Raw genomic sequence first — 11,096 nt, 5'->3', positions numbered from 1 at the left:
TCCAGTACGTTACATTTACACAAAAATCTAAGGAGAATTCAACAACATCATTTTACAAAATATTGCACCGATGGACTTGACTTGCATAACTATTATATTGGTCAAAAACATTTGTTTGGCAACAACAAACAAATAGAAACTCTTGATTAATGAATGACTTCTTTAGTTATTGTGTCATTAATGTTTGAAATTAAGTTTCACAGAGGGGAAATTTGTGTCTTCTCCACATTGTGCAACAAAACTTCCTTAATGGCTGTGATATGAGTGATTCTAAAACTGATAGCATGCTAATGAAACAATATAACAGTGTTTGGAAAGTTAGTTTTTAAAAGGTAACTAGTTACAGTTACTCACTTTAAAAAGTAACTCAGTTAAAGTTACTTTCCACTAGAAATTTTCTTGCAAACAAATTACACAAATCGATTACTAGTTGTAATAAAAAAGAAGAAATTATCGGATGCTGCTTACACAAGGGGCCAATTATGAGGCCACAGATTAAAAACTTCAGAAACTAGACACTTCACAGCACACAACTGGCAATGGCAAACTAACAGGCAATAGGAAAGAATCCTCATCTTCCTGCTTCTGGAAAATCACCCTTCTTCCGAGGTATGCATATTGCTTTAGAATTGAGGACTACCAAACGAAAGATTAAAAATGCGATAAATCTGTCACTCTGAAAATTGTGGAACCCAGAGCCTACCGACTAGCCATGGACAGGAGACAAATTTAGTTCAACAACTTTCTCTTTTCCTCTTCATCTGTTGTTTGCAGGAATTAATGTAACAAAGGATGGACATTTGTATCGCAGGAGCAACTAATAGTTTATAGATGGTTCTGGTTCATTTTGTCCTAAATCACCAATAACTTACGACACTTATATAGTAACTTAAGTGTCATGAAGTAACTGTAAAAGTAACTGTTGAAACGTTACTTCTATCGGAAAAAAGTAACTGTTATAGTTACCAGGTGTAGAAGTATGAAACCGGAATTTGTTTGCAAGAAGTAAACGGCTGGTGTTTGCAACTGAGAAACAATATTTTATTCAAAGTAAGCTCCATTGCTAGTTACACATTTCTCCCACCTTTCCGGCAGGTTATGAATGCCACGCCAAAAAAAACGTTCTTCTTTTGAAGCGAACCAGTTCGCGAGCCATGTTCGTACATCTTCATACAAATTGAAGCGCTGTTCTGCAAGAGCGTGTCCCAGTGAGGCAAATAGATGATAATCTGAAGGAGCCAAGTCGGGAGAATACGCCGCATGTCCTATTATCTCCCATTTGAACGCCTCGATCGTTTCCCGGACCCGTTTTCCTGTGTGTGGTGAGGCGTTGTCATGGAGCAGGATGACCTTGTGTTGCCTTGCTTCATATTCCTGCCGTTTGTCACGTAATGCTCGATGTAAATTGATCATTTGCTGTTGGTAGCGATCTGCGTTAACGGTTTCACCGGGTTTTAGCTTACAATTCGTTGTCTTCGAACTTTTTCGGAGTTTTCAGACGTTCCTCGTTTCGCAAGTCAAAATTGCCACTTTTGAATTTCTTGAACCACTCGAAACACTGTGTTTTCCCGAGAGCATGTTCGCCGTAAGCTTCGACGAGCATTCGATGCGATTCTGCGGCTGTTTTCTTCAAATGATAACAGAACACCAATGCTGTCCGCAAATCGTAGTTCGTAGGCACAAAACTCGACATGTTCCGGGTGTGCCACACCTTCCTCTGTCTGGCACTCGGGTTACTGTGTTCCGATATAACGTCCTCGGGAGTGGCGGGCAACAGCTGGCGCTGCTTACTCGATCTTCCGCGCCCTCCACTGCCGGCTAGCACCATCTATAGGCCAATTCCGGTTTCATACTTCTACACCTGGTACAGCTACTTGGTTTTAAAAGTTAGTTACATTTCTTCAAAAAGGAACTTACTTGTAACCGAGTTACTTGTAACTAGTTACTTTCAAACACTGCAATATGATGCCAGCAAAAGAGCTGTCACGGTGAAGCCATTAATCTTAACCCAGTGATTTATCCTCATACCCTTAACACCTCCTAACATATTTCACAAAGACCCCATTTGGATCTATATTTAACTTTTCACCCCCTAAATATGAACTTACACCATCCTGATGGAAAATTCTTCCTAAACCTCCCCCTTTCCTTCAGATAATTCATTTATAACTGCACACACATATGGTGCTTATCGTATTAGAATGTGCTGTAGATCGGCGATGTACAGTGACATCCTATAAGCGCGCGAGCGCGTTCACGAAATATTTCAGGTGGAAATTTTAGGCGACACATGCATGCATAGCTCACGCTGTGTCCCTCCCAAATAATTCTGGATTCGTCTACACACACACATAGCATTTAGATCACAGGATGTCTGGATACTAATGCAGTAATGACGCAAGGAAAAATGAACAGAGAAAACAAACTGCCAAGACAACGCATTAGACCACATTCGGCATTCTTTATAGGCTATTCATGAACAGAGCAGTTTTCGGTTCGAGGATTCTTTTTCCTGCCCACTCTCTTCGCTCTTTGAGGGCTAATCTCTCTTTAGGGACCTCTGCAGACAAGAAGGTCATTGGTGATTCGAAAAGGTGCACGTGGGTAAGACATAATTCTTGGAATTTGAAGTACACTGCTCCACAAAACGTAAGGAACACCAAGGGAACAGAAGGAAACAAAAACAGGGTTCACCCTGTGTACCATTTTGCAATGTTGCTGATCATTTTCGTTGCATGTTGCATCTGTACCTTATTGGTGTTCATAAGCCCTGATCAAAAGCATCCCAAACATGCTCGATAAGATTCTGACACGTCCTTTCCTCTTGTACAAATGTTTATTGTTATTAATCGTAGTATGTAATTCTGTGGTATTTCATATTTATTATTTAGACCTATTACTGATAATTTCAGGATAGTGACTGACCTTTATGTACATATCTTGTATGTTGCCATTGGAATTACGATTGTGTCTTGTCTTTACTTTTGGTTCGGGCTTTATGAGTGTTAAAAGTAGGGATGTGCGGGATCTCGAAAAGTCTGTATCGGGAAAAAAAATTACCGTCCCGATCCCGACTTCGGGAAATGACTTCGAGAAATACCGAATGTTCATTTTAAAAAGTAGTTAATTATGGAAGTTTTCTGCATTGTAAGTGTGTGGAACTTATCGGAAATTGTTAATTTTTATTCCAGAAATGCGAAAACAATCACTTAAAGTGAAAATGACGTGTAGAATTCGAGATTTCCAAAGCTTCGAACTTTTCCAGTCCCGAATTTCGGGATTTAAAAAATGTCCCGTCGCGACCAAAATAATTCTGTCCCGCACACCTCTAGTTAAAAGAGTGGTCAAGCTGGATTGTAAAATGCTGTTACTTATTTGAAATTACAATGGAACTACGCACATAAATATTTCTATTTTGCTAAGAAGTAAAATATACTTCTTTTCTCTTAGTGAAAACTTGACTTTGCTTTTTATTTGACCAACGAATGAACAGAGATATTATTACCCAGACCCTGAGGCAACTAAAAGAACCTGTCAATTGAGGTTCGGTGAGCATTCAGACCACTCGATACGACTCATGTCTTCTGTTTTCAGAAATGCCGACGCGCAGTAAGTAATTAAAATCCTCTTTCGGTAAACAGTAATGTTTTTTTTCATCCTCGTGGATTATTCTTTTGTGTGCTCTTGATTTGACCGATTTTATTTTTATTTAGCGTTGCTTTTCTGCCTCATTTGGCTAATCGGGACGATGAGGATGAGTGATTCACTCGTTTGGTTCACTTTACTTCGCTTTTCTGCGACTTTTGGTTAATCCCGAAGATGAGTATGAATGATGTGATGAAATTGATGAAGGGATGCTCACAAACACCCATGCCGGGATACGAACGGGACACCTGGCGCCGTAGCGCTAAACACTATGCCACTGACGCCGTCAGAAGGATGAGACACATGATGAAACTGGTGAAGGGACACTAACGAATAACACCTATACCCAGGCCGGGGTCTCAGGCGACGTACCAAACTGTGGTAACCACTCAGTCATGGAGGTCGGTTGTGGATAAAATCTTCTAACAGCAAGACAATTCTGTAGTTTACTGGTTCGTAACATATACAAATTTGCATACACACAAGAAAAGAGGTATGTTTAATTCTGTTTTAAACACTGAGAGAACAAAAAAAAAAGATTGAATTGTTGCTTTTTTTTTTCAAGACTAAACGAGTGGCTACGCACTCACCCAAAAGAATTCTCTTCCCGTAGTATCTACTCTCTTGCCAAGTTTACTGGGTAACAGGTGTCCGTTTATCAAGCGTTAAGTTTATTGAACTAGAAAAGAACTATGTTGAACAGTGATATTATAAATTATAATGCGCACTCAGTGGCGTGCGTATTTATTTCATTTCGGGAGGTAATGGCGGTTTTAACGATAAGAGGCTTCACGGCAGGGTTGTTCAAGGTCCAGCAAACCATAAATTCTCATGGGCTCTATTGGGTTCCGATGCAGGGCCGGAACCACAATTTAAATTCAGTAAAAATTGAGTTTTGTTTGATTAAAAAAAAGCTTCCTGGATCGTATTTATATTGGTCTAGAAAAGGTCCCTGGACCGTATTTAAATCCATCCGAGGAAAAAAAAAACGTTTCTGGACCGTATTTAAATTCATCCGAAAAAAAGGTTCGGGGCCGTCGACCCACTGTACCCCCTCGAGAATTACGTCGAATTTTCTTTTAATCGGCAGATTTCAATGTTTTACGTAATGTAAAAGTGGTTATACCTTTAGGAAAGCACAAATAACGGAGATACTTGATCCCAAAGAAGATTGACAGAATTTCGTAAATAATAATTTAATTTCTTGAGTGTTTTGGACAAATAAAAATATATGTTAAAAGCAGAGGCGAAACGTCCGGTCATCGGGAGATGCGGCGATGACAAAGCAAAATAATAAAAAATGCTTTTTAAATATTTTAGAGAAGTAAAAAATAAGTGAATACTCTCATATTTGAGCGAAATTAGTAACTCGACGCCATGAAACAGCTAGAAATACGCAAGAGATTCGATAAGTTTAGAGATTCGAAAGGAGAGCCCAGTTCTACCCCTCGTGCCCAGCCGTCCAGCTGAGTTTCCTGTTGAGTGCAATGGTGTCAGGCGGGCCAACTCATCGCAGCAGGTCTGCGAATCCAAGGTCCTTCGACCGCTTTTCCCCGGCTCTTGAAGGTCTGGTCATAAGGCCTTTTTTCAGCCCCCTTGTTTACAAACACGGGAGGCTTTCAGTGACGTCATAAGTAAGCAAAAGCATAAATTTCCCCACGGTTAGTGCTACAAAGAGCTGGGGGGGGAGCAATTCTGGATCCATTGTTTTTCCTTAACAGTATTTCTCCTTTTCAATTTTTTTTCTTTCTTTTGATCCTGCTGTTAGTTTTCTGAAAATAATGTTCTTACTTTACAAAACACGAAGTACTTCAATGTTTTGTAACACCATTAAGCCTTGTTTCCATGATTATGAAAAAATAAATATGCTGACCAAGGCAGTAATTTATTTTATTAAAAACAAACTAAACGTAACGTTTCAACCTTCTAGCAAGGCCTTCTTCAGACTCTGTATCAAGTACAAAAGTAACAAGATACAAAAACAGGGCATTATATATACACAAAACATTACTCCCTCCAGACTATTAGAAAGTTGTTCTGGAACTTTCTAGCAGGTGGCTTTCACTTGTGAACTGTACTTTCACCTAAAAGGCTAAACATATTTATTTACATATAGAATGTGGTTGGGCTTTATATCTCACGCTCTTTTTCCTTCATTTTCTTCCTTCTCTCCTCTTTCTTTTGTCCTTTCCACTCTTTCTAACACCTTCTTCCATTCTTTGTTTAACTTCAGTCCCATTCCAGTTCATTGTCTCTTCTTCACCTTTCTTCTCTATTTCCTTGGCATTTTACTTCGTAGATAATCCCTTCCTCTCCTGTTTTCCTTTTTCTTGTTTGCATTCTTCGCTATTCCTAAGATACTTCTCCCTCCCTTCCTGTAAGTTTTAATGCCCGCTTTCCTAAGCACTTTGCATATCTTTTCTGTGGTCTTCTCCATACTCCTTATTCCAAACCTTCTCTTTTTATTTCTCTTCCAATTCTCCCCTTCCTCTTTTCTTCCTTCTGTTTATGTCCAGTCTATCCTACTTCTCATAGCCATTCTTTTCCAGCTGTTTCCATAGGCTATTTATTTTGCCTTCTTTTTCACATTCCTTCGTGCATATTTTCTTTATTCTGTCCTCCATATTCTTTACGAAATTTCTTTTGTCACCTCACTTACATCAGTTCTTTTGTGGCAGAATACCCCTGCTGCACACTTCTTCTGATGCCAAGCGGTTTCAATTTCTTCTCCTCTCTTCCTTTTCATTAATATATCAAGGTAGCTTAATTTGCCTTCTTCTATTTCAAGTTCCAATAATATCCCTCTTTCTTCATCTTGTATTTCTTTGGCAAAAATGTCGAGCTGCCTCTTCGTTTCCTTCCATATGCCAAAACAATCGTCCACATATCTGCAAATCAGAATTATTTCGTCACCTCCTTTTTCTATCACTTTCTTTTCCCATTCATTCATAACCAATTCAGCCAATGCTGGGCTTAGGCTAGAACCTATATTCAGTCTTTCAACCATTAACATTATTTTATCTCCCATTATACTGTAACCGTTATTCCAAATGGTTTCCAGCGCCTTCACTACCCTTTCACTATCCCATTCTATAATTTCTTGTCCCATTCTCTTTTTAATAATGTCCAAAACGGGTCCCCTCTTGATGCTCGGGAACATACTTTTTACATCTAAGCTAAACATTGTCGTCTTCATATCATTTAACTTAAGTCCTTTTATGAGGTCTACTACTTGTTCACTGTTCTTAACTGCTCTGCTTTCTTGCTGTGTTATTAACACTTCAATAACTTTCTTTAATTTCTTTTACAAGGGTTCCAATATATTGTTTCTGCAGTTCATTACTGGTCTTAACTTTATCCCCTCTTTGTGTATCTTTGAAAGCCCTTCAAACTTTGTAGTTTTCCTGTCTCCTTTATGCATTTCTTGCATCCACTCCTCCTAGTCTTGTATGGCCCTTTCTTTTATAGTTTGTTCTTCTGTTCCACAAATCTCCTCCTATCAGTTTTCTTTCAGGTCTTCAAACTTCCTCTCGTACCATTCTCTTTCCATCACCACAATTGCTCCTCCTTTATCTGCCTGCTTTATCACCGCATCATTTCTTGTCTTGATTTTCTTCATTCCTTTCCTTTCTTTTTGCCTCAAATTATCTACTTTTCCTTGTTTTCCCATTTCTTTCTTCAGTATGGCTGCTGTTCTTCGTCTAATCTTGTCTCTTGCTGGTTCTTCTTTTATATGGAGCACTGTTACGTTTTGTTTATGTTTTTAATAAAATAAACTACTGCCTTGGTCAGCATATTTATTTTTTCATAATCATGGAAAGAAGGCTTAATGGTATTATAATTGGACATTTTCCAAGGCTGATGAGAAAAATTAACAACTGGAAGGACTTGAAGAGGAAAGAAATACACAAAGACGAACAAGGGAAGTTTATGAGAAAATTTGTTTGAGAGAGGCAAAGGGCCTAAAGGATTAACAACAAGTAAGAAGGGAGTGGTTTGCAATACCAGGAGATGGAAGATATTGGTTCAGAAAATGGAAAAAGAACTGACATGGAATGAAATAAGGGCAAGAAGAAAGGAGATAAAAAATAATAAAGGAGAACCTGAAAAGAATTGAAAAAGCTATTGAAGATGGTCTCACCATTTTTACGAGAGAATATATATTTTACGAAATGAAAAGCTGGCAGGAGAAATTTAGAAAGAAAATAAAAAGAAAGTTAAAGAAGAAAGGAGAGGGACTAGGATGGAAAGAAGAAAGGGGCGAAGAGGAAGAAGAAGAGGATACCAGAAGAAGAGTTGTGGTAATAGGGAATGTAGACCTATCAAAAGAGGAAATTTTTTTAAAACTAGGAAGAGGTTTCAAAGTTAAAGAAAGAAATGTAGATTATGAGGAATTTATATATGACCTTGAAGAAGCAGTGCTCCATATAAAAGAAGAACCAGCAAGAGACAAGATTAGAAGAAGAACAGCAGCCATACTGAAGAAAGATATGGGAAAACAAGGAAAAGTAGATAATTTGAGGCAAAAAGAAAGGAAAGGAATGAAGAAAATCAAGACAAGAAATTATGTGGTGATAGAGCAGGCAGATAAAGGAGAAGCAATTGTGGTGATGGAAAGAGAATGGTACGAGAGGAAGTTTGAGGACCTAAAAGAAAACTGATATGAGGAGATTTGTGGAACAGAAGAACAAACTATAAAAGAAAGGGCCATACAAGACTGTAGGAGGAGTGAATGCAAGAAATGCATAAAGGAGACTACAAAGTTTGAAGGGCTTTCAAAGATACACAAAGAGGAGATAAAGTTAAGACAAGTAATGAACTGCAGAAACAATATATTGGAACCCTTGGAAAAGAAATTAAAGAAAGTTATTGAAGTGTTAATAACACAGCAAGAAAGCAGAGCAGTTAAGAACAGTGAACAATTAGTAGACCTCATAAAAGGACTTAAGTTAAATGATATGAAGACAACAATGTTTAGCTTAGATGTAAAAAGTATGTTCCCGAGCATCAAGAGAGGACACGTTTTGGACATTATTAAAAAGAGAATGGAACAAGAAATTATAGGAGAATGGGATAGTGAAAGGGTAGTGGAGGCGCTGGAAACCATTTGGAATAACGGTTACAGTATAATGGGAGATAAAATAATGTTAATGAGTGAAGGACTGAATATGGTTCTAACCTAAGCCCAGCATTGGCTGAATTGGTTATGAATGAATGGGAAAAGAAAGTGATAGAAAAAGGAGGTGACAAAATAATTCTGATTTGCAGATATGTGGACGATTGTTTTGGCATATGGAAGGGAACGAAGAGGCAGTTCGACATTTTTGCCAAAGAAATACAAGAAGAAGAAAGAGGGATATTATTGGAACTTGAAATAGAAGAAGGCAAGTTAAGCTACCTTGATATATTAATGAAAAGGAAGAGAGGAGAAGAAATTGAAACCGCTTCGCATCAGAAGAAGTGTGCAGCAGGGGTATTCTGCCACAAAAGAACTGATGTAAGTGAGGTGACAAAAGAAATTTCATAAAGAATATGGAGGACAGAATAAAGAAAATATGCACGAAGGAATGTGAAAAAGAAGGCAAAATAAATAGCCTATAGAAACAGCTGGAAAAGAATGGCTATGAGAAGCAGAATAGACTGGACATAAACAGAAGAAGGAAGAAAAGAGGAAGGGGAGAATTGGAAGAGAAAGAAGAAGAGAAAGAAAAAGAGAAGGTTTGGAATAAGGAGTATGGGGGAGACCACAGAAAAGATATGCAAAGTGCTTAGGAAAGCGGGCATTAAAACTTACAGGAAGGGAGGGAGAAGTATCTTAGGAATAGCGAAGAATGCAAACAAGAAAAAGGAAAACAGGAGAGGAAGGGATTGTCTACGAAGTAAAATGTAAAGAATGTCAGAGTGTGTACATAGGAGAAACGAAAAAGAGACTGAAAGATAGGTTGAAACAACATAGGGATGATGTACGACTTAAGAGAGAAATGCGATATTTAAACACACGAGAGAAACAGGACATGACATAGTGGGATGAGGCTAAGCAGATAGGAAGGGAGAAGAGAATGCTAGTGAGAAAATGGAAGGAAGCCAAGGAAATAGAGAAGAAAGGTGAAGAAGAGACAATGAACTGGAATGGGGGACTGAAGTTAAACAAAGAATGGAAGATGGTGTTAGAAAGAGTGGAAAGGACAATAGAGAAAGAGGAGAGAAGGAAGAAAATGAAGGAAAAAGAGCGTGAGATATAAAGCCCAACCACATTCTATATGTAAGTAAATATGTTAGCCTTTTAAGTGAAAGCCACCTGCTAGAAAGTTCCAGAACAACTTTCTAATAGTCTGGAGGGAGTAATGTTTTGTGTATATATAATGCCCTGTTTTTGTATCTTGTTACTTTTGTACTTGATACAGAGTCTGAAGAAGGCCTTGCTAGAAGGTTGAAACGTTACGTTTAGTTTGTTTTTAATAAAATAAATTACTGCCTTGGTCAGCATATTTATTTTTTCACAATGTTTTGTGTTTACTATGCTTACGAATGACAAGACTGATCAAGATTTTTGTTCTCGAGGTGACAGACATACATACTTAGACAGAACCTTTTCCCTAACATATCTTACTTTCACACCAGGTATGGTCAACAACATCAGGATTCCGGAAAATTTAAAATCTCGATTCTGAAATTTTACTACCCGGATTTCGGAGAGAGACGTTTAACAATTTTTCCATTTTTCGGGTAGAATTTAAGAAAGTTTAGTCTTCATTATTTTACGATCATATACAACGTAGAAGAAAATGAATTTGGCCATCTCTACTTCACACGTCTGTACGAACACTTATCATTATCAATGTAGAAATCCCACCCTCCCCCTCCACGGTTGAAAGGTTGACCCTGGTTTGGCAAGTCTTGCGATGACTGCGTAAAAATGTCACGCTTCGCCACTGGTTAAGAGTACTTCAGGAAATTTTTTGCCCCAAAAATCTAGAAACGATTCTGTTGTGAAATGGATTCTCCTATTTACATAATATTAATTAACCCTAAGCCATTGAGTGGCAGAATGGACATCAGTTGCAGAGAAAAATTTGAACATTTTTTTTAAAAAAATGTGTTAATAAATTATTTTTCTCCCAAAAAACGTTGTTGGCATTTATTTTTCTTCCGTTTATTATGTGAATAATTTTCGCCTTATTTAAGTAATATTGAACTCACGTATGTTTCAACATTGCTGAAGGAGAAAAGTGTGTTTTAAAAAAAATAGTATTTCATGCTGAGTTAAGATATTGCCTTTCCGTTAACATGTCCTTGTGAATGATTGACTGCTGAAAACCTGTTGCAGAACACCTGCACAATTACGTCATAACGTCCAGCGTCCGTGTCAGGAGGTTTTTGTCAAGAAACAGCACTAATGCCCAAGGGCCTTTGCATGGATTCCAAAATCAAGTTCTCTATCTTTAATTTAG

Source organism: Lepisma saccharinum, unplaced genomic scaffold (genome assembly GCF_977018435.1).
Source record: "Lepisma saccharinum unplaced genomic scaffold, izLepSacc3.1 HAP1_SCAFFOLD_1090, whole genome shotgun sequence".
Taxonomy (NCBI): domain Eukaryota; kingdom Metazoa; phylum Arthropoda; class Insecta; order Zygentoma; family Lepismatidae; genus Lepisma; species Lepisma saccharinum.
Note: the sequence above shows the minus strand (reverse complement) of the source record.